The sequence below is a fragment of the Hordeum vulgare genome, chromosome 5H (genome assembly GCF_904849725.1).
Source record: "Hordeum vulgare subsp. vulgare chromosome 5H, MorexV3_pseudomolecules_assembly, whole genome shotgun sequence".
Lineage (NCBI taxonomy): Eukaryota > Viridiplantae > Streptophyta > Magnoliopsida > Poales > Poaceae > Hordeum > Hordeum vulgare.
Genome location: NC_058522.1, coordinates 459,181,228 through 459,204,998, shown reverse-complemented (window position 1 = coordinate 459,204,998; position 23,771 = coordinate 459,181,228).

Below are 23,771 nucleotides of genomic sequence, written 5' to 3'. Positions count from 1 at the left end.
AAGTTTTTCCATGAGAGTCCACCATACCTACCTATTTGCGGTATCTACCTGCCGTTCCAAGTAAATTTGCATGTGCCATTCTCTAAACCTTAAAGAAATAATCTAGTTTGCATGCCCGAACCGCTCATGTGGTGACAGGGGGCTATTGGTATCTTCCATGCTAGGAGTGTTATCCTCGACATGTGTTTATTCACTTTCATTCATGAGAAAGGGGCCGGTAATTGGAATGCCCAGTTCCACGCTTAAATCGAAAACGTAACTGTAAAACAAGACTCCCCCCGGATTGATGTTAGTATGGATGGTACCCGAGGATTCGGCTAGCCGTGGAGTGTGATTGATTGGTGGTGGGGGAGTTAAAACTTTACTTTTCTGTTTGGGAACCGCCTATAGCATGAGTAGCATGGAAGATATTGAGAACTCTTGGTCATTGCGTTAACAATGAAAGCATGCTGATGTCAGCTATGCTAATGCACAAAAGTCCTTCCAATGGTGCCAGAAACAGGTGTGTCGACGGCACCAGGAATCCTTTAGCTGTGGCTACGCCTTAAGGGACTTCCTAGGGAAGTATGCAAAGGATTTCCCCCGTGGCCTTGGAGCCTTGCGTTGGTGTTCCCTTGAAGCAAAAAGGGTGATGTAGCATAGTGACAGTAAGTATTTCCCTCAGTTTGAGAACCAAGGTATCAATCCGGTGGAGGAGTATCTCAAGATCCTGCACAAACACAAAAGCATGCTCCCAACACTATGAAGGGGTTGTCAGTCCCTTATAGATTGTTTGCCAAGTGAGAACTGAAAGCAACAAAGTAACAAAGCAAAGTAAAAGCGGAGGTGTAAACGATGGATGTGAATAGACCCAGGGGCCGTAGTGTTTACTAGTGGCTTCTCTCATGAAAGCAAGTAGACGGTGGGTGAACAAATTACCGTCGAGCAATTGATAGAACCGTGCAAAGTCGTGACGATATCTATGCAATGATTATATCTATAGGCATCACGTCCAAAACAAGTAGACCGATACTTTCTGCATCTACTACTATTACTCCACACGTCGACCGCTATCCAGCATGCATCTAGTGTATTAAGTCCATAAGAACAGAGTAACGCCTTAAGCAAGATGACATGATGTAGAGGGATAATCTCAAACCAATGATAAAACCCCATCTTTTTACCCTTGATGGCAACTACTTGATGTGTGCCTTGCTGACCCTACTGTCACTGGGAAAGGTCACCACATGGTAGAACCCAAAACCAAGCACTTCTCCCATTGCAAGAATCATAGATCTAGTTGGCCAAACAAAACCCAAGACTCGGAGAGACTTACAAGGGATATCAAATCATGCATATAAGAAATCAGCAAAGACTCAAATATATATCATGGATAATCTGGTCACAAATCCACAATTCATCGGATCTCGACAAACACACCGCCAAAGAAGATTACATCGGATAGATCTCCGTGAAGATCATGGAGAACTTTGTATTGAAGATCCAAGAGAGAGAAGAAGCCATCTAGCTACTAACTACGGACCCATAGGTCTGAAGTGAACTACTCACGAGTCATTGGAGGGGCGATGATGATGATGAAGAAGCCCTCCAACTCCAAAGTCCCCTCCGGCACGGCGCCGGGAAGGGTCTAAAAATGAGATCTCGTGGAAACGGAAGCTTGCGGCAGCGGAAAAGTATTTTCGAGGCTCCCCTGTTTTTTTGCAGAATATTTGGGAATTTATAGGCCAAAGACCTAGGTCAGGTGGTGGCCAGGGAGGCCACAAGCCTGCCCACCGCCGCCTCCCCTTGGTGGCGGAGTGGGGGCTTGTGGGCTCCCTGGAGCCCACCTGGCCTGGCCCAAAGGCCCCCTGATCTTCTTCCATTCGGGAAAAAATCATTTCGGGGTTTTTCTTCAGTTTGGACACCGTTCCAAAATCAGATCTGAAAAGAGTCAAAAACATGAAAAAAACAGGAACTGGCACTTGGCACTGAATTAATAAGTTAGTCCCAAAAAAGATACAAAAGGTACATAAAACAACCAAAGAAGACAAGATAACATCGTGAAATCATAAAAAATTATAGATACGTTTGAGACGTATCACATGCCACCCAAAATAATTATCTCTGTTTTCAAAGCTTGAGCTCTGGCACCTCTGCAAATCAATGCTTCCCTCTGCGAAGGGCCTGTCTATTTATTTTCCTGTTGAGTCATCCTTCTCTTATATAAACACCAATTAGAGAGCACCTCTGTCATTTTTATGCTTTGCTTTTGATTGATATTGAGTATGACTATGACTGGATCTTCGTTGCTATGAATTACAATGTTTAGTCAGCCCTTGATCTTTGAAAGTGCTCTGCATTATGTTTTGCGGTCTCAGAAAGAGCTAGCGAGATACCACCTATTCATATTGCTTCATGCTTGTTTTGATTGAAGTGTTGGTATTTGAAACTCATTATTATTTGCTCGTTAGTTGATTATGCCTTTGATATTAGTTTACCGTCAGACCTTTGTGTCACTTGCTTATGTGGTTAACTTGTGATCTTGCTGAAATTCTGGTTATGAGTTAGACATAGTTGCAACAACAAGATCAAACAGAGTTTGTCAAAGTTTTTCTTTCTCTCTCAGTTTGTCAACTGAGTTGCTTGAGGACAAGCAAGGTTTTAAGCTTGCGGGAGTTGATACGTCTCCATCGTATCTACTTTTCCAAACTCTTTTGCCCTTGTTTTGGACTCTAATTTGCATGATTTGAATGGAACTAACCTGGACTGACGCTGTTTTTAGCAGAATTTCCTTGGTGTTATTTTTGTGCAGAAATCAAAGTTCTCCAAACGTCATGAAAATTTACGGGGAGCAGTTTTGGAAAAATAAGAAAAATATCTGCGCCAATGTGACAGCCCGATGCCGACGCCCCAGAAGATTCCCCCTTCTTTTCTGTTTTGGTCGTGTGGTTAGTTTTGTTTGTTGCATTCATCTTGCGCATCATGGCATCATGCATGGCATCATGTCAACTGTATTTTGTCGGTGTTGCTTGTTGCCGTGTTGTTGGGTGTTAGTGCCTTGTGAGTGACGTTGTTTTGTTGGAGTGTTGAGAGAGGGTACGTGAGAGCCACCGCTAAACCCTGTTGCACCGCGAACCACTCCCCTCCTCTATTCTCTTTGATTTCGTTTTGGGGTTGTGTAAAAGTTCCGTTTTAACCCATTTTAGAAATCGTCTTCTTTAAAAAAACTCCTTTTATTAAATGTGGGTGCAACCCTTGGGTTTTTATTTTGTTTCTCCTTGTGCGTTATTTTAAAACCCTCTCATTTTCTTTTCTCTTTTAAAGGGATTTTATTTTATTCTTTAAATAAAGAGGTTTTATTTAATTCTTCAAAGGGGGTTGAATTTTATTCCTTTGTAAACGGGTTTTAATTTTATTTCTTCAAAAGGTTTTATTTTATTTCTTTTAAATAAATGCCCAACTATTTCTTATAGTTGGGAATACTTTTTTCAAAGGAGTCAACAACATTTATTTTTATTTTTTTTGTTTAAATCTATTTCTTTTGTTTGTTTGAGTTGTTGTTTTTAAAAGAGGAAAAAAACCCCAAGTAGGGAGAGGGAGCGTGCCTAGGCCAGCCGGCCCAGGCCCAGCCGGCTCCCCCCAACCCTAGCGAGCCCCCTCCTCGTTCCCTCGTTCCTCCCCTCTGCGCAACCCTCTCCTCCCGATTCCTCTTCCTCCTCCAGCCGATCCCATCTCGCAGCTGCTCCGCCCCGCCGCCGCTCGCCGGCCTCCCCATGCCCCGTGCTGGCTCCTGCCCCTGCGCGCCACTGCCGGCCTCGGCCTCGACGCCCGAGCTGCCCTCTCCTCTCCCCGCGTGCTCGCCTCCATGCCCAAGGTGCCCCGAGCCCCCAAGCCCGCGCCGGCTTGCTGCGCTGCCAGAGCCGTGCTCGCCTCGCTGCTCCCCTGCGACGTGCTCGCCGTGCCGCCGTTCTCGGCCGTCCCGAGGACCTCGCCGCATCGCCATGGTCACCGGACCGAGCCGCGCGTTGCCCTGGCCGCCCGTTCATCGCCCTCGCCGTGGTCGCCGACCGCCGTCGTCCGCCATGTCCAGCCATCGGAGGTTCCCCTCACCTCGAGCCTGCCATGGCCCCGGTCTCCTCCTTCATTTTTGCTGACCTACCGCCGCATTTGTTGTTGCTGTGCATGCTGCCGAACGCCGCCTGTAGCGATGCCGTGTTGCCGTGCCGAAGCTGCTGTTGCCGTTGCTGCCAGTTGAAGCCTGAGCCGATGCTATGTTGCCGGTTGCTGTATGTTGTTGCCTGCTGCCGATGCTAGCTGCTGTGTGCTGCTGACTGACTGCTGCCTAGTTGCTTGCTGCTGCTAGGTGTCGCCCGCTGCTGCCGCTGATGCTTGCTGTCGCGTTGCTTGCTGTCATGTGCATGCATGCTATTGCCCTGTTGCCGATGCATCGTGCTGCTGCCTGTACTTGCTTGTGCCGCTGCCGTTGCCGGTTGCTGTTGATGCTTGCCATTGCTAGGTGTAGCTAGTTGTGTTAGCTGATGTTGCTAGCTTGCTAGTTGAGGTAGGATGCTTGCTGTTGTTAGTTGCTGTGTAGCTCACGCATGCTAGTTGCTAGATATTAGTTGCTGCCGCTTGTAGCCGTGGCCTCAGCTTGCATTTGCTCGTGCTGCCGCTTGCCGTCGCCGCATGCACCACCCCCTCCATGGAATCGACAAGTTCGCCGCGAGTACCACGTCGTCCTCGACGGCCTCTTCGAAAACGTGTTCAACTCCCGACGCCGAAGATCGTCTACCGACGCAAGAGAACGACTACCGTCGACGAGACTGTGTACGACTACTTCCACGACGACCAAGACTTCCACGACGTCCGCTACGAACCGATCCGCTTCGAATCGCACGCTTCGAAGGTATACCGATGAGACGTGTCGTGTAACGAACGAATGTGATGTATGAGTTGAATGTATGCTGCACCGTATGTTGCCCGTGGCATGTTGTGTTCCTCTTTTGTTGTGCCCTCGACACATGGGAACCCGGTAGCGGGATCACCCCATCTTTATTTAACGTTCCCGCACACGCTTCCTAAACGTTGGCACGATATCTCGACGAGTTATCAGGATAGGAACGTTGCCGTGGCATCATTTCCGTTTGCCTCCATGGTTCCCTTTCGTTCGTCATGGCGACACATGCTTCTTTCTCTTCTTGCCCGTGTTGTTATGAACTTGCATGCATGACGCATTCATGGCATATATGTTGTGTTGCATGTCCCTTGTGCCGTAGCTCCATTCTACGTCCCGTGTGTTAAGCGACTAGGATGACATGTAGGATCATTGCTTCACCCCTTGCCATGTTAACAACAATTTGATATTGCATGTAAATAATCGGGAGTGAATTAAATAATTAATCGTGGTGTTTCGTCGGTATGCAACTCGTTGCATATCGAGCTTCATTTATTGTGTAGTGTTTGCGTGAGGTGAATTGCCATGCCATCCCTTGCATCATTCAACTGATCATGCATCATATTAGGTTTGCATCATGTTGTGCATCGTGTGGTGAATATCTGTGTTGATGTTTGTTTCCGGTTTGCTCCGTCTCGATAGAGTTCCGCAAGCGTGTTGGAATGCGAGAACCCGTTCGACTACGTCGGTTCGACTGCTTCTTGGAGTTGTTCTTCTTCCAAGTGGGATCTCAGGCAAGATGACCATTTCCCTAGATACCATTACTATAATTGCCATGCTAGTTATTTTCGATGCTATCGATTATGTCTCGTTGCCTACCACATGTTAAATATCAGCCTCTCAACTATGCCATGATTACCTTCAACCTGTTCGACCTAGCAAACCATTGATTGGCTATGTTACTGCTTGCTTAACCGTGTAGTTAGCGTTGCTAGTTGCAGGTGTAGTTGCTTCCATGTGAAAACATGGGTCCCTTGTCATATCACCATATTTAAATGCTATTTAATTTAATGCACATATATACTTGGTAAAAGGTGGAAGGCTTGGCCTTTCTAGCCTGGTGTTTTGTTCCACCTTTGCCCCCTTAGTTTCGGCTACCGGTATGTTCCATAAATGAGCGCTCCTAACACGATCGGGGTTGTTATGGGGACCCCCTTGATAATTCGTTTTAGATTAAAGCTGGTCTGGCAAGGCCCAACATTGGTACTACATTTGCCCAACATAATAACTTGTTAATACTGAAAGCATAGGGCGTCATGAACCCGAGGAGTAATTTCACATAATACTGGGGGGGGCGGTGTTGTTGGTGCTGGTCCAAAACTAGAGCCGTTTGCGGGGCCAACCCGGGGCAACTCGGGAGATTTCTATCAGGCCACCGTACGCTGTGCTTATCCGTCGTGTCCTGAGAACGAGATACGCGGCTCCTACCGGGATCGTCGACACGCCGGGCGGCCTTGCTGGATTAGTTTTACCTTTGACGAGATATCTTGTGCATCGGGATTCCGGTGATGCTTTGGTTAATCTCAAAGTTGAGGTTTTCCACTAGGGAATCCGACGAGATCGCGAGCTTCGTGATTGAGGATTTCTATGCGGCTTGTGGTAATTTGTGATGGACTAGTTGGAGCACCCCTGCAGGGTTAAATCTTTCGGAAAGCCGTGCCCGCGGTTATGTGGCAACTTGGAAACTTTGTTTAACAGTGGTTCTAGATAACTTGAAGTTAACTTAATTAAAATATGCCAACTGTGTGCGTAACCGTGACTGTCTCTTTCGTGAGTTCTTTCTCCGATTGAGGACACGGTGGGGTTATGTCTGACGTAGGTAGGTGTTCAGGATCATTCATTTGATCATCAGTAGTTCACGTCCGTTATGCGTAGAACTTCCCCCTCTTATTTCTTGTACTCGTAAGTTAGCCACCTCATATATGCTTAGTCGCTGCTGCAACCTCACCACTTAACCATGTCTCACCCATTAAGATTTGCTAGTCTTGATACCTTTGGAAATGAGATTGCTGAGTCCCCTGTGGCTCACAGATTACTACAACACCAGTTGCAGGTACAGGTAAAGATTACTTGACGCGAGCACGTTGATTGTTCATTTGGAGTTGCTTCTTCTTCCTCTTCTTCATCGATCTAGGATGGGTTCCAGGTCGGCAGCCTGAGATAGCAAGGATGGACGTCGTTCTTCTTTTGTCGTTTGTTTTCGTCCGTAGTCGGACCCTGCTCTTACTCTTGATGAATATGTAATGTACTGATGTGACTCTGATGTAGCTTGTGGCGAGTGTAAGCCAATTCTATATATCTCTTCTTTTTAGTACATGTACTTGTAACGATATCCATTCTTGCGACACGACGAGATGCGCTTCTATCCCTGACGAGGCCCTCGTGCCAAATTAAGGATAGGGTCGCATCTTGGGCGTGCCAAGTTGGTATCAGACCAGTACCGACCTAGGAGCCCCCTTGATTGATCGAACTTGGCCGAGTCTAGTCTAGTGAAAAACTGCTTTGAGTCTAGTTATATATCGGAGAGTAGGATTCTTTTTTCTCCTCTTCTATGCTCTGGTGAGGAATCTTGACGTAATAATTTACTTCTACTCCTCTTCTCACTCAATTTTTTTTTAGGATCACGCGAATATTCTTGGAATCTATATGATGCCGATGTGACGGAGTTCTGTCTTGGTGCCTCCTATCTGCTTTCAGTCTCAGGGGAGTTGAGCTCCAGGGGATTCTTGAGCACACCGTTATCATTCAGATTTCTTATTATCTCAAAAAGAAGGATGTTCGTAATTTCTTCAATACTAGTAGTGGCGAGATAACCCCGATGTCCCCAGTACTGGTGCAGATTGTTCGGGAGTACTGCCATACTTTGTATCGTTGTGATCTCGAGGGTCTGTTGTAGATGAAGGTCCGAGATTCTAGTCGTGTGTTGACGGATGTGATACAGGTGACGGGTTAGTATAGGAGTTGTGTGATATTACTCCTTGTATCCGTGTACCAGATTCCATGACCAGATATTTCGGGAATTCTTAGGTGGAAATTCAAGTAGTTGCTTATAGGACAATCTTCCAACAAATGCATGATGTTAGGTTGGGGTTCGACATCTAGTGGATTCCTGTCCATGAAAATATCGGACGAAATCTTTCTCATGAGTTTGTTCTGGCTTGTTTCATAAGCCTCACTCTTTGTTTTGTTGGAATATGGTAATTCGAGTTGCTTCGATGTCAAGTGGTGATTTCAGATCTTTCCAAGAGGTGTTCTCATAGTTTTTATGTGAGAATGCAAATTCTTTTGTTCATTCAATTGTCATGTCAATTCTTGTTAACCGGAGTCGTCATGTTAATTCCTTTTTAACCGGTGTGCTTCTCTTCACTGAATTCAATCTTATCTAATTTTGCAAGATCATTCTCCCTTTATTCTGGAGTTCATCTCATCTGTCCCAAGCTGTCTTTGTTTTCCCCCGCCCTCCCGGCCTTTCCTTGAGTGTTTGGATTTCATCCAAGTACCTTCTTATTCAGTGATGCTTCCGCTATCTCTTCTTCCTTTTTGTAGCCGGTGATTCTTTGTGAATATTCTCAGGAGCTTCGTGTTCATCCTTATTCAATCTTGTTATCTTTTCCGGTGAATTTAATTCAGTTATCCGTGTTAATCATATCCTTTTCATCCTTAAATTCTTCCCCATGTTGGAGATTCTTATCAACATATCCTGTTATTCATTCATCTCTTTTCTATCCGGTGTGTTGAAGATATCTCAGAGTTTCTTGTTTCAGATCTTTCATTATTTCGAGGTTCTCAACCTCATCTAGTTTTTATTTGTACCGGTGCAATATCCCTCTTCTAAGCAATCTTGTCAACGGTGATTTCTTTGAGTGGGCCCATAACCCACAGGTTTTTCCGAGGATCTTATATGTCTCTTCTAATCTTTTCGGAGATCTTTAATTCTTTTCAACTATGAGGTAAGTATGAATTTCATCAGTCATATTCCTTCTTCAAGATCTATTTGAATTAATTCTCATATTTGGCTCAACATTCCATTCTTCTTTATTCCGGAGTGTCTCATTATCCTTGGTGCTGTTTCTCGTCATCATTCTCAGTCTTGCTCCATTCTTGTGAAGATTGTCATTTCAGCTTTGTGCCATCATCTTAATTGTTGTCAGTCATGAGTAATCCCTTTCTTGCTATCCGGTGCATTTCTGTATTTTCATTCTCGTTCCTCCGAAGGCCATCATGGTAGAAGATTCTTCGTTCTCAGCTTTCAGCTTTCATCCTCAATTCTTCTCAATTGTTGTCTCTTCGTTCGTCTCTCGGGTTTTTCCGGTGCCTTGTTATAGTTTTCTCTCAGGTGGCTCATGATCCCTTCTTTCTCATGTTTTTCCATTCATTGATGGTTGCCTCATTTATTTCAATTCTCACCGGTGTTTCTTGCAACAATTCTTCTAGTTTGTGCTCATATCTCTCCTCAATCTTTTCAGAAGAATAAGTTGGATGCGAGATCCGTTGCTTGTCATCAATTTAATTTGGTGAAGGATAAGCATAACATAATTCTTATTCTTGTTTCATCAAATGATTTCAATTCTTCGTCCGGAGTGGCTCTCGATGTCAATTATTTTCTCAAGTGTTCCTATCTTTCTTTTCCGGAGTTCCAAGTTCTATCAAGTATCTCTTGTGAGGCTTCACCTAAATCTTGGTAAGGTCATAATCTTATTCTTTTCTACCTTCATGTCTTTGCATCATTCAATTGTTTACGGAGGCTCGTCATGGTGGTTCTTCAAGATTCCTGTTGGAGTACCTCAAGCATTCTTTCCCTTGCATTTTAGTGCATTTGTTCTTCCTTCATGGTGGTTTGTCATGGTGGTTCTTCAAGATTCCTGTTGGAGGTGGTATTATAGCATTCTTGTTAGTGTAGGAGCCTCGAAGAGAATTCCTTTCAAGAATGAGATAATTAAACCCACCAATTCTATGATCATGAGATATTTTCAACCCATGATTTCTTCATTGAGCTATCTTGGTTGGATTGCACCTAAAGCTTTTCCTATGGATTGTTGCTATCATGGTGCTTGTCATTAATCCAAGTTCTCAATGTATCCTCTTGGTTTAAGGAATTGTTCATATCTTGTTTCTCCCAACCTATCCTTGTTTCTTTTAGTGGTTGGTTGTCACCTCATATTTGTTGAGATGATTTTCATAAGCCCACTACTATCTTGTTCTTTTCGTTGTTCGTTTTCCAACAACTACGTCAATTCTCTGTCCGGAGGCTCTTCAATTCTATTGTGATGGTAGTTGTCATTCTTACCTTCATTCTCTTCTTCCGCTTGAGCTAGTTCATATTCTCTTGTTTCAGAGGCATTGTGATGTTGCTCTTTTAGATCTTTCATGTTGTTCTGTCAAGATCATGGTGTTCCCTTGCTCTATTTAGTTGTTTGTCATGAATATTGTCTATTTCTTCCATCTTATCGAATTTTTTGTCCCATTTTCCTACCGAAGTGCTGCCGAAATTTTCTGTGAATTCTTGCTTGTTTCCCATTTCATTCCTCATCTCTTTCCAACCTTCAAGGATCGTTGGTTTCACTCGTTTGGCAAAGAAGCGACTAAGTTTTACCTCTTGTTCTTTCTCATCCTCTCCCCCCTTTCTTTCCTGGATCTCGGGGCGAGATCCTCTTGTAGTGTAGGAGAGTTGTGACAGCCCGATGCCGACGCCCCAGAAGATTCCCCCTTCTTTTCCGTTTTGGTCGTGTGGTTAGTTTTGTTTGTTGCATTCATCTTGCGCATCATGGCATCATGCATGGCATCATGTCAACTGTGTTTTATCGGTGTTGCTTGTTGCCGTGTTGTTGGGTGTTAGTGCCTTGTGAGTGGCGTTGTTTTGTTGGAGTGTTGAGAGAGGGTGCGTGAGAGCCACCGCTAAACCCTGTTGCACCGCGAACCACTCCCCTCCTCTATTCTCTTTGATTTCGTTTTGGGGTTGTGTAAAAGTTCCATTTTATCCCCTTTTAAAAATCGTCTTCTTTAAAAAAACTCCTTTTATTAAATGTGGGGGCAACCCTTGGGTTTTTATTTTGTTTCTCCTTGTGTGTTATTTTAAAACCCTCTCATTTTCTTTTCTCTTTGAAAGGGCTTTTATTTTATTCTTTAAATAAAGATGTTTTATTTAATTCTTCAAAGGGGTTTGAATTTTATTCCTTTGTAAACGGGTTTTAATTTTAATTCTTCAAAAGGTTTTATTTTATTTCTTTTAAATAAATGCCCAACTATTTCTTAAGTTGGGAATATTTTTTTCAAAGGAGTCAACAACATTTATTTTTATTTTTTTTGTTTAAATCTATTTCTTTTGTTTGTTTGAGTTGTTGTTTTTAAAAGAGGAAAAAACACCCCAAGTAGGGAGAGGGAGCCTGCCCAGGCCCAGCCGGCTCCCCCCAACCCTAGCGAGCCCCCTCCTCGTTCCCTCGTTCCTCCCCTGTGCGCAACCCTCTCCTCCCGATTCCTCTTCCTCCTCCAGCCGATCCCATCTCGCAGCTGCTCCGCCCCGCGGCCGCTCGCCGGCCTCCCCATGCCCTGTGCTGGCTCCCACCCCTGCGCGCCGCTGCCGGCCTCGGCCTCGACTCCCAAGCCGCCCTCTCCTCTCCCCGCGTGCTCGCCTCCATGCCCGAGGTGCCCCGAGCCCCCAAGCCCGCGCCGGCTTGCTGCGCCGCCGGAGCCGTGCTCGCCTCGCTGCTCCCCTGCGACGTGCTCGCCCTGCCGCCGTTCCCGGCCATCCCGAGGACCTCGCCGCAACGCCATGGTCGCCGGACCGAGCCACGCGTTGCCCTGGCCGCCCGTTCATCGCCCTCGCCTTGGTCGCCGACCGCCGTCGTCCGCCATGTCCGGCCACCGGAGGTTCCCCTCACCTCGAGCCTGCCATGGCCCCGGTCTCCTCCTTCATTTTTGCTGACCTGCCGCCACATTTGCTGTTGCTATGCATGCTGCCGAACGCCGCCTGTAGCGATGTCGTGTTGCTGTGCCGAAGCTGCCGTTGCCGTTGCTGCCAGCTGAAGCCTGAGCCGATGCTATGTTGCCGGTTGCTGTATGTTGTTGCCTGCTGCCGATGCTAGTTGTTGTGTGCTGCTGACTGCCTGCTTCCTAGTTGCTTGCTGCTGCTAGGTGTCGCCTGCTGCTGCCGCTGTTGCTTGCTGTCGTGTTGCTTGCTGTCATGTGCATGCTTGCTATTGCCCTGTTGCCGATGCATCGTGCTGCTGCCTGTACTTCCTTGTGCCGCTGACGTTGCCGGTTGCTGTTCATGCTTGCCATTGCTAGCTGTAGCTAGTTGTGTTAGCTGCTGTTGCTAGCTTGCTAGTTGAGGTAGGATGCTTGCTGTTGTTAGTTGTTGTGTAGCTGATGTTGGGGAACGTCGCATGGGAAACAAAAAATATCCTACGCGCATGAAGACCTATCATGGTGATGTCCATCTACGAGAGGGGATTTCCGATCTACGTACCCTTGTAGATCGCACAACAGAAGCGTTAGTGAATGCGGTTGATGTAGTGGAACGTCCTCACGTCCCTCGATCAGCCCTGCGAACCGTCCCGCGACCCGTCCCACGATCTAGTGCCGAACGGACGGCACCTCCGCGTTCAGCACACGTACAGTTCGACGATGATCTCGGCCTTCTTGATCCAGCAAGAGAGACAGAGAGGTAGATGAGTTTTCCGGCAGCGTGACGGCGCTCCGGAGGTTGGTGGTGATCTGATCTCGGTAGGGCTCCGCCCGAGCTCCGCAGAAACGCGATCTAGAGGAAAAACCGTGGAGGTATGTGGTCGGGCTGCCGTGGAAAAGTTGTCTCAAATCAGCCCTAAAACCTCCGTATATATAGGTGGGAGAGGGGGGGCCTTGCCTTGAGGCTCAAGGAGCCCCAAGGGGGTCGGCCGAGCCAAGGGGGGAAGTCCTCCCCTTCCAAACCGAATCCAACTAGGTTTGGAAGGTGGAGTCCTTCTCTCCTTTCCCACCTCCTCTTTTTTTTCTTTCTCTTTGATTTCTTATCCTTTGGCGCACAGGGCCTTCTTGGGCTGTCCCACCAGCCCACTAAGGGCTGGTGCGCCACCCCCAAGGACTATGGGCTTCCCCGGGGTGGGTTGCCCCCCCGGTGAACACCCGGAACCCATTCGTCATTCCCGGTAACTCCGAAAACCTTCCGGTAATCAAATGAGGTCATCCTATATATCAATCTTCGTTTCCGGGCCATTCCGGAAACCCTCGTGACGTTCGTGATCTCATCCGGGACTCCGAACAACATTCGGTAACCAACCATATAACTCAAATACGCATAAAACAACGTCGAACCTTAAGTGTGCAGACCCTGCGGGTTCGAGAACTATGCAGACATGACCTGAGTGACTCCTCGGTCAATATCCAATAGCGGGACCTGGATGACCATATTGGATCCCACATATTCTACGAAGATCTTATCGTTTGAACCTCAGTGCCAAGGATTCATATAATACCGTATGTCATTCCCTTTGTCCTTCGGTATGTTACTTGCCCGAGATTCGATCGTCAGTATCCGCATACCTATTTCAATCTCGTTTACCGACAAGTCTCTTTACTCGTTCCGTAATACAAGATCCCGCAACTTACACTAAGTCACTTTGCCTGCAAGGCTTGTGTGTGATGTTGTATTACCGAGTGGGCCCCGAGATACCTCTCCGTCACACGGAGTGACAAATCCCAGTCTCGATCCATACTAACTCAACGAACACCTTCGGATATATCTGTAGAGCATCTTTATAGTCACCCAGTTACGTTGTGACGTTTGATACACACAAAGCATTCCTCCGGTGTCAGTGAGTTATATGATCTCATGGTCATAGGAACAAATACTTGACACGCAGAAAACAGTAGCAACAAAATGACACGATCAACATGCTACGTCTATTAGTTTGGGTCTAGTCCATCACGTGATTCTCCTAATGACGTGATCCAGTTATCAAGCAACAACACCTTGTACATAATCAGAAGACCCTGACTATCTTTGATCAACTGGCTAGCCAACTAGAGGCTTGCTAGGGACAGTGTTTTGTCTATGTATCCACACATGTATATAAGTCTTCATTCAATACAATTATAGCATGGATAATAAACGATTATCTTGATAGAGGAATTATAATAATAACTATATTTATTTTTGCCTCTAGGGCATAATTCCAACAGTCTCCCACTTGCACGAGTGTCAATAATCTAGCCCTCACATCATCATGTGAATTACATTGTAATAAATCTAACACCCATACAGTTCTGGTGTTGATCATGCTTTGCCCGTGGAAGAGGTTTAGTCAGCGGGTCTGCTACATTCAGATCCGTGTGCACTTTGCATATATTTACGTCCTCCCCTTCGATGTAGTCCCGGATGAGGTTGAAGCGTCGTTTGATGTGTCTGGTCTTCTTGTGAAACCGTGGTTCCTTTGCTAAGGCAATGGCACCCGTGTCGTCACAGAACAAGGTTATTGGATTCAGTGCGCTAGGCACCACTCCAAGATCCGTCATGAACTACTTCATCAAGACACCCTCCTTAGCCGCCTCCGAGGCAGCCATGTACTCCGCTTCACATGTAGAATCTGCTACGACGCTTTGCTTGGAACTACACCAGCTTACCGCACACCCATTAAGAATAAATACGTATCCGGTCTGTGACTTAGAGTCGTCCGGATCTGTGTCAAAGCTTGCATCGACGTAACCCTTTACGGCGAGCTCTTCGTCACCTCCATACACGAGAAACATCTCCTTAGTCCTTTTCAGGTACTTCAGGATATTCTTGACCGCCGTCCAGTGATCCACTCCTGGATTACTCTGGAACCTTCCTGCCATACTTATGGCCAGGCTAACGTCCGGTCTAGTGCACAACATTGCATACATGATAGAACCTATGGCTGAAGCATAGGGGACGGTGCTCATATGCTCTCTATCCTTATAAGTTGCTGGGCACTGAGTCTTACTCAATCTCGTACCTTGTAAAACTAGGAAGAACCCTATCTTGGACTGTTCCATTTTGAACCTCTTCAAAAGTTTATCAAGGTATGTGCTTTGTGAAAGTCCTATCAGGCGTTTTGATCTATCCCAGTAGATCTTAATGCCTAGAATGTAAGCAACTTCTCCTAGGTCCTTCATAGAGAAACTTTTATTCAAGTAATCATTTATGCTCTCCAAAAACTCTACGTTGTTTCCAATCAGCAATATGTCATCCACATATAATATTAGAAACGCCACAGAGCTCCCACTCACTTTCTTGTAAATACAAGATTCTCCAACCACTTGTATAAACCCAAATGCTTTGATCACCTCATCAAAGCGTTTGTTCCAACTCCGAGATGCTTGCACCAGTCCATAAATGGATCGCTGGAGCTTGCACACCTTGTTAGCATTCTTAGGATCGACAAAACCTTCGGGTTGCATCATATACAACTCTTCCTTAAGGAAACCGTTAAGGAAGGCCGTTTTGACATCCATCTGCCAGATTTCATAATCAAAAAATGCAGCTATTGCTAACATGATTCTGACGGACTTAAGCATCGCTACGGGTGAGAATGTCTCATCGTACTCAACTCCTTGAACTTGTGAAAAACCCTTTGCCACAAGTCGAGCTTTATAAACGGTCACATTGCCGTTAGCGTCCGTCTTCTTCTTAAAGATTCATTTGTTCTGAATAGCCTTGCGGCCCTCAGGTAGTACTTCCAAAGTGCACACTTTGTTTTCATACATGGATCCTATCTCGGACTTCATGGCCTCTAGCCATTTCTTGGAATCTGGGCCCACCATTGCTTCTTCATAATTTGCAGGTTCATTGTTGTCTAACAACATGATTGACAAAACGGGATTACCGTACCACTCTGGAGCAGCACGTGGTCTCGTCGACCTGCGTGGTTCGACAGGAACTTGAACCGGAGTTTCATGATCATCATCATTAAGTTCCTCCTCAACCGGCATCGCAACGACAGGGGTTTCCCCTTGCCCTGCGCCACCATCTAGAGGGATGAGAGGTTCGACAACCTCATCAAGTTCTATATTCCTCCCACTCAATTCTCTCGAGAGAAACTCCTTCTCGAGAAAAGCTCCGTTTTTAGCAACAAACACTTTGCCCTCGGATTTGAGATAGAAGGTGTACCCAACTGTCTCTTTTGGGCAACCTATGAAGATGCAGTTTTCCGCTTTGGGTTCCAGCTTTTCAGGCTGAAGCTTTTTGACATAAGCATCACATCCCCAAACTTTAAGAAACGACAACTTTGGCCTTTTGCCATACCACAGTTCGTATGGTGTCGTCTCAACGGATTTTGATGGTGCCCTATTTAAAGTGAATGCAGTTGTGTCTAATGCATAACCCCAAAACGATAACGACAAATCGGTAAGAGACATCATAGATCGCACCATCTCTAATAAAGTACGATTACGACGTTCGGACACACCATTACGCTGTGGTGTTCCAGGCGGTGTCAACTGTGAAACAATTCCACATTGTCTTAAGTGAGCACCAAACTCCAAACTCAGATATTCACCCCCACGATCAGACCGTAGGAACTTGATCTTCTTGTTACGATGATTTTCAACTTCACTCTGAAATTGCTTGAACTTTGCAAATGTTTCAGACTTGTGCTTCATTAAGTAGACATAACCATATCTACTCAAATCGTTAGTGAAGGTGAGAAAATAACGATATCTGCCGCGTGCCTCTACGCTCATCGGACCGAACACATCGGTATGTATGAGTTCCAACAAGTCACTGGCACGCTCCATTGTTCCGGAGAACGGAGTTTTAGTCATCTTGCCCATGAGGCATGGTTCGCACGTGTCAAGTGAATCAAAGTCAAGTGACTCCAAAAGTCCATTGGTATGGAGTTTCTTCATGCGCTTTACACCAATATGACCTAAGTGGCAGTGCCACAAAAATATGGCGCTATCATTGTTAACTATAACTCTTTTGGTCTCAATGTTATGTATATGTGTATCACTATCAAGATTCAATATGAACAATCCTCTCACATTGGGTGCATGACCATAAAAGATGTTACTCATAGAAATAAAACAATCATTATTCTCTGACTTAAAAGAGTAACCGTCTCGCAATAAACAAGATCCAGATATAATGTTCATGCTCAACGCAGGCACTAAATAACAATTATTCAAGTTCATAACTAATCCCGATGGTAACTGAAGTGAAACTGTGCCGACGGCGATTGCATCAACCTTGGAACCATTTCCTACGCGCATCGTCACTTCATCTTTCGCCAGCCTTCGCCTATTCCGCAGTTCCTGTTTCGAGTTGCAAATATGAGCAACAGAACCAGTATCGAATACCCAGGCACTACTACGAGAGCCGGTTAAGTACACATCAATAACATGTATATCAAATATACCTGATTTTTCTTTGGCCGCCTTCTTATCAGCCAGATACTTGGGGCAGTTGCGCTTCGAGTGACCCATACCCTTGCAATAGTAGCACTTTGTTTCAGGCTTAGGTCCAGCTTTGGGTTTCTTCGTCGGATTGGCAACAGGCTTGCCGCTCTTCTTTGAATTACCCTTCTTGCCTTTGTCGTTTCTCTTGAAACTAGTGGTCTTATTCACCATCAACACTTGATGCTCTTTACGGAGTTCAGACTCTGCGACTTTCAGCATCGCAAACAACTCGCCGGGTGATTTGTTCATCCCTTGCATGTTGTAGTTCAACACAAAGGCCTTATAGCTTGGCGGCAGTGATTGAAGGATTCTGTCAGTGATAGACTCTTGCGGGAGTTCAAGCCCCAGCTCAGCTAGACGGTTTGAGTACCCAGACATTTTGAGCACATGTTCACTGACAGACGAATTCTCCTCCATCTTGCAAGCATAGAATTTATCGGAGGTCTCATACCTCTCGATCTGGGCATTCTTCTGAAAGATGAACTTCAACTCCTGGAACATCTCATATGCTCCATGACGCTCAAAGCGACGTTGAAGTCCCGGTTCTAAGCCATACAAGACTGCACATTGAACTACTGAGTAGTCCTCCTTACGTGTTAACCAAGCGTTCTTAACATCCTGGTCAGCCGTAGCGGGTGGTTCATCTCCTAGCGCAACATTAAGGACATAATCCTTCTTCCCAGCTTGTAAGATTAACTTAAGATTACGAGCCCAGTCTACAAAGTTGCTTCCATCATCTTTCAACTTAGCTTTCTCTAGGAACGTATTAAAATTCAGGGTGACTGTCGCGTGAGCCAAGATCTACAACACAAATATATTCAAAGTGGACTTAGACTACGTTCAAGATAATTAGAGTTTAATTTAATCAAATTACTTGCTAAACTCCCACTCAAAAAGTACATCTCTCTAGTCATTTGAGTGGTGCATGACCCACTTACACTATCTCAAGTCCGATCATCACGTGAGTTGAGTATAGTTTAAGTGGTAAGCATCCCTATGCTAATCATATCATCTATATGATTCATGATCGACCTTTCGGTCTCATGTGTTCCGAGGCCATGTCTGCACATGCTAGGCTTGTCAAGATTAACCCGAGTGTTCCACATGTGCAACTGCTTTGCACCCGTTGTATGTGAACGTTGAGTCTATCACACCCGATCATCACGTGGTGTCTCGAAACGACGAACTGTAGCAACGGTGCATAGTCGGGGAGAACACAATTTCGTCTTGAAATTTTAGTGAGAGATAACCTCATAATGCTACCGTCGTTCTAAGCAAAATAAGGTGCATAAAAGGATTAACATCACATGCAATTCATAAGTGACATGATATGGCCATCATCACGTGCTCCTTGATCTCCATCACAAAAGCACCAATACGATATTCTTGTCACCGGCGCCACACCATGATCTCCATCAACGTGTTGCCATTGGGGTTGTCATGCTACTCATGCTATTACTACTAAAGCTACATCCTAGCAAAATAGTAAACGCATCTGCAAGCACAAACGTTAGTTTAAAGACAACCCTATGGCTCCTGCCGGTTGCCGTACCATCGATGTGCAAGTCGATGTTATCTATTACAACATGATCATCTCATACATCCAATATATCACATCACATCGTTGGCCATATCACATCACAAGCATACCCTGCAAAAACAAGTTAGACGTCCTCTAATTTTGTTGTTGCATGTTTTACGTGGTGACCATGGGTATCTAGTAGGATCGCATCTTACTTACGCAAACACCACAACGGAGATATATGAATTGCTATTTAACCTTATACAAGGACCTCCTCGGTCAAATCCGATTCAACTAAAGTTGGAGAAACCGACACTTGCCAGTCATCTTTGAGAAACGGGGTTACTCGTAGCGATGAAACCAGTCTCTCGTAAGCGTACGAGTAATGTCGGTCCAAGCCGCTTCAATCCAACAATACCGCGGAATCAAGAAAAGACTAAGGAGGGCAGCAAAACACACATCACCGCCCACAAAAACTTTTGTGTTCTACTCGAGAAGACATCTACGCATGAACCTAGCTCATGATGCCACTATTGGGGAACGTCGCATGGGAAACAAAAATTTTCCTACGCGCACGAAGATCCATACTAACTCAACGAACACCTTGTACATAATCAGAAGACCCTGACTATCTCAACGAACTCAACATCGCATGCCCAGTCTCGATCCATACTAACTCAACGAACACCTTCGGATATACCTGTAGAGCATATTTATAGTCACCCAGTTACGTTGCGATGTTTGATACACACAAAGCATTCCTCCGTTGTTAGTGAGTTATATGATCTCATGGTGATAGGAACAAATACTTGACACGCAGAAAACAGTAGCAACAAAATGACACGATCAACATGCTACGTCTATTAGTTTGGGTCTAGTCCATCACGTGATTCTCCTAATGACGTGATCCAGTTATCAAGCAACAACACCTTGTACATAATCAGAAGACCCTGACTATCTTTGATCAACTGGCTAGCCAAATAGAGGCTTGCTAGGGATAGTGTTTTGTCTATGTATCCACACATGTATATAAGTCTTCATTCAATACAATTATAGCATGGATAATAAACGATTATCTTGATACAGGAATTATAATAATAACTATCTTTATTATTGCCTCTAGGGCATAATTCCAACACCTGAGGCATGCTAGTTGCTAGATATTAGTTGCTGCCACTTGTAGCCGTGGCCTTCGCTCGCATTTGCTGGTGCTACCGCTTGCCGTCGCCGCATGCACCACCCCCTCCATGGAATCGACAAGTTCGCCGCGAGTACCACGTCGTCCTCGACGGCCTCTTCGAAAACGTGTTCGACTCCCGACGCCGAAGATCGTCTACCGACGCAAGAGAACGACTACCGTCGACGAGACTGTGTACGACTATTTCCACGACGACCAAGACTTCCAAGACGTCCGCTACGAACCGATCCGCTTTGAATCGCACGCTTCAAAGGTATACCGATGAGACGTGTCGTGTAACGACCAAATGTGATGTATGAGTCGAATGTATGTTGCACCGTATGTTGCCCATGGCACGTTGTGTTCCTCTTTCGTTGTGCCCTCGACACATGGGAACCCGGTAGCGGGATCACCCCATCTTTATTTAACGTTCCCGCACACGCTTCCTAAACGTTGGCACGATATCTCGACGAGTTATCGGGATAGGAACGTTGCCGTGGCATCGTTTCCGTTTGCCGCCATGGTTCCCTTTCGTTCGTCATGGCGACACATGCTTCTTTCTCTTCTTGCCCGTGTTGTTATGAACTTGCATGCATGACGCATTCATGGCATATATGTTGTGTTGCATGTCTCTTGCGCCGTAGCTCCGTTCTACGTCCCGTGTGTTAAGCGACTAGGATGACATGTAGGATCATCGCTTCACCCCTTGCCATGTTAACAACAATTTGATATTGCATGTAAATAATCGGGAGTGAATTAAATAATTAATCGTGGAGTTTCGTCGGTATGCAACTCGTTGCATATCGAGCTTCATTTAATGTGTAGTGTTTGCGTGAGGTGAATTGCTATGCCATCCCTTGCATCATTGAACTGATCATGCATCATATTAGGTTTGCATCATGTTGTGCATTGTGTGGTGAATATCTGTGTTGATGTTTGTTTCCGGTTTGCTCCGTCTCGATAGAGTTCCGCAAGCATGTCGGAATGCGAGAACCCGTTCGACTACGTCGGTTCGACTGCTTCTTGGAGTTGTTCTTCTTCCAAGTGGGATCTCAGGCAAGATGACCATTTCCCTAGATACCATTACTATCATTGCCATGCTAGTTATTTTCGATGCTATCGATTATGTCTCGTTGCCTACCACATGTTAAATATAAGCCTCTCAACTATGCCATGATTACCTTCAACCTGTTCGACCTAGCAAACCATTGATTGGCTATGTTACTGCTTGCTTAACTGTGTTGTTAGTGTTGCTAGTTGCAGGTGTAGTTGCTTCCATGTGAAAACATGGGTCCCTTGTCATATCACCATATTTAAATGCTATTTAATTTAATGCACCTATATACTTGGTAAAAGGTGGAAGGCTTGGCCTTTCTAGCCTGGTGTTTTGTTCCACCTTTGCCCCCTTAGTTTCGGCTACCGGTGTTATGTTCCATAAATGAGCGCTCCTAACACGATCGGGGTTGTTATGGGGACCCCCTTGATAATTCGTTTTAGATTAAAGCTGGTCTGGCAAGGCCCAACATTAGTACATTTGCCCAACATAATAACTTGTTAATACTGAAAGCATAGGGCGTCATGAACCCGAGGAGTAATTTCACATAATACAGGGGGGTAGTGCTGTTGGTGCTGGTCGAAAACTAGAGCCGTTTGCGGGGCCAACCCGGGGCAACTCGGGAGATTTCTATCTGGCCACCGTACACTGTGCTTATCCGTCGTGTCGTGAGAACGAGATACGCGGCTCCTATCGGGATCGTCGACACGCCGGGCGGCTTTGCTGGATTAGTTTTACCTTTGACGAGATATCTTGTGCATCGGGATTCTGGTGATGCTTTGGGTAATCTCAGAGTTGAGGTTTTCCACTAGGGAATCCGACGAGATCGCGAGCTTCGTGATTGAGGATTTCTATGCGGCTTGTGGTAATTTGTGATGGACTAGTTGGAGCACCCCTGCAGGGTTAAATCTTTCGGAAAGCCGTGCCCGCGGTTATGTGGCAACGTGGAAACTTTGTTTAACAGTGGTTCCAGATAACTTGAAGTTAACTTAATTAAAATATGCCAACTGTGTGCGTAATCGTGACTGTCTCTTTCGTGAGTTCTTTTTCCGATCGAGGACACGGTGGGGTTATGTCTGACGTAGGTAGGTGTTCAGGATCATTCATTTGATCATCAGTAGTTCACGTCCATTATGCGTAGAACTTCCCCCTCTTATTTCTTGTACTCGTAAGTTAGCCACCTCATATATGCTTAGTCGCTGCTGCAACCTCACCACTTAACCATGTCTCACCCATTAAGCTTTGCTAGTCTTGATACCTTTGGAAATGAGATTACTGAGTCCCTTGTGGCTCACAGATTACTACAACACCAGTTGCAGGTACAGGTAAAGATTACTTGACGCGAGCGCGTTGATTGTTCATTTGGAGTTGCTTCTTCTTCCTCTTCTTCATCGATCTAGGATGGGTTCCAGGCCAGCAGCCTGGGATAGCAAGGATGGACGTCGTTCTTCTTTTGTCGTTTGTTTTCGTCCGTAGTCGGACCCTGCTCTTACTCTTGATGAATATGTAATGTACTGATGTGACTCTGATGTAGCTCGTGGCGAGTGTAAGCCAATTCTATATATCTCTTCTTTTTAGTACATGTACTTGTAACGATATCCATTCTTGCGACACGACGAGATGCGCTTCTATCCCTGACGAGGCTCTCGTGCCAAATTGAGGATAGGGTCGCATCTTGGGCGTGATAGCCAAGTTCCACTTGAGGGGGTGGGCCAGTGGGCCACAAGCCCTAGCTCCGCCACCACCCCCTGGTGGCGGTGGGCAGGCTTGTGGGGCCCACACGGCTCTGCCGCCCCAACCTCAGGTCTATAAGTTCACTTTCGTCCCAGAAAAAATAAAAAGAGAAGTTTTCGTCGCGTTTGCGATACGGAGCCGTCACATCCACATGTTCTTCATCTGGAAGGTAGATCTGGAGTCCGTCTTGGGCTCCGGAGAGGGGAAATCGTCGCCATCGTCATCATCAACCTTCTTCCCTCTCCAATTCCATGAAGCTCTTCGTCGTTCGTGAGTAATCTATTCATAGGCTCTCTGGGCGGTGATGAGTAGGATGAGATCTATCATGTAATCGAGTTAGTTTTCATGGGGATTGATTCCTAGTATCCACTATGTTCTGAGATTGATGTTGCTACTACTTTGCCATGCTTAATGCTTGTCACTAGGGCCCGAGTGCCATGATTTCAGATCTGAAATTATTATGTTGTCACCTATATATGTGTGTTTTAGATCCGATCTTGCAAGTTGTAGTTACCTACTATGTGTTATGATCCAGCAACCCCGGAGTGACAATAACCGGAACCACTCCCGGTGATGACCATAGTTTGAGGAGTTCATGTGTTCACCAAGTGCTAATGCGTTGGTCCGGTTCTTTATTAAAAGGAGAACCTTAATATCCCGTAGTTTCCTTTTGGATCCCGCTGCCGCGGGAGGGATGGACAATAAATGTCATGCAAGTTCTTTTCCCTAAGCACGTATGACGACACACAGAGTGCATGCCTACATCACATTGACGAACGGGAGTTAGCCACATATCTCTCTGTGTTATAACTGTTCCATGATGAATATCATCCAAACAAATCACCGACCCATTGCCTACGAGTTTGTCCTACTGCTGCTGTTACTTGTTTTGCTCCGCTGCTGTTACTACTGTTGCTGCTGCTGTTACTTGTCTTGCTCTTCT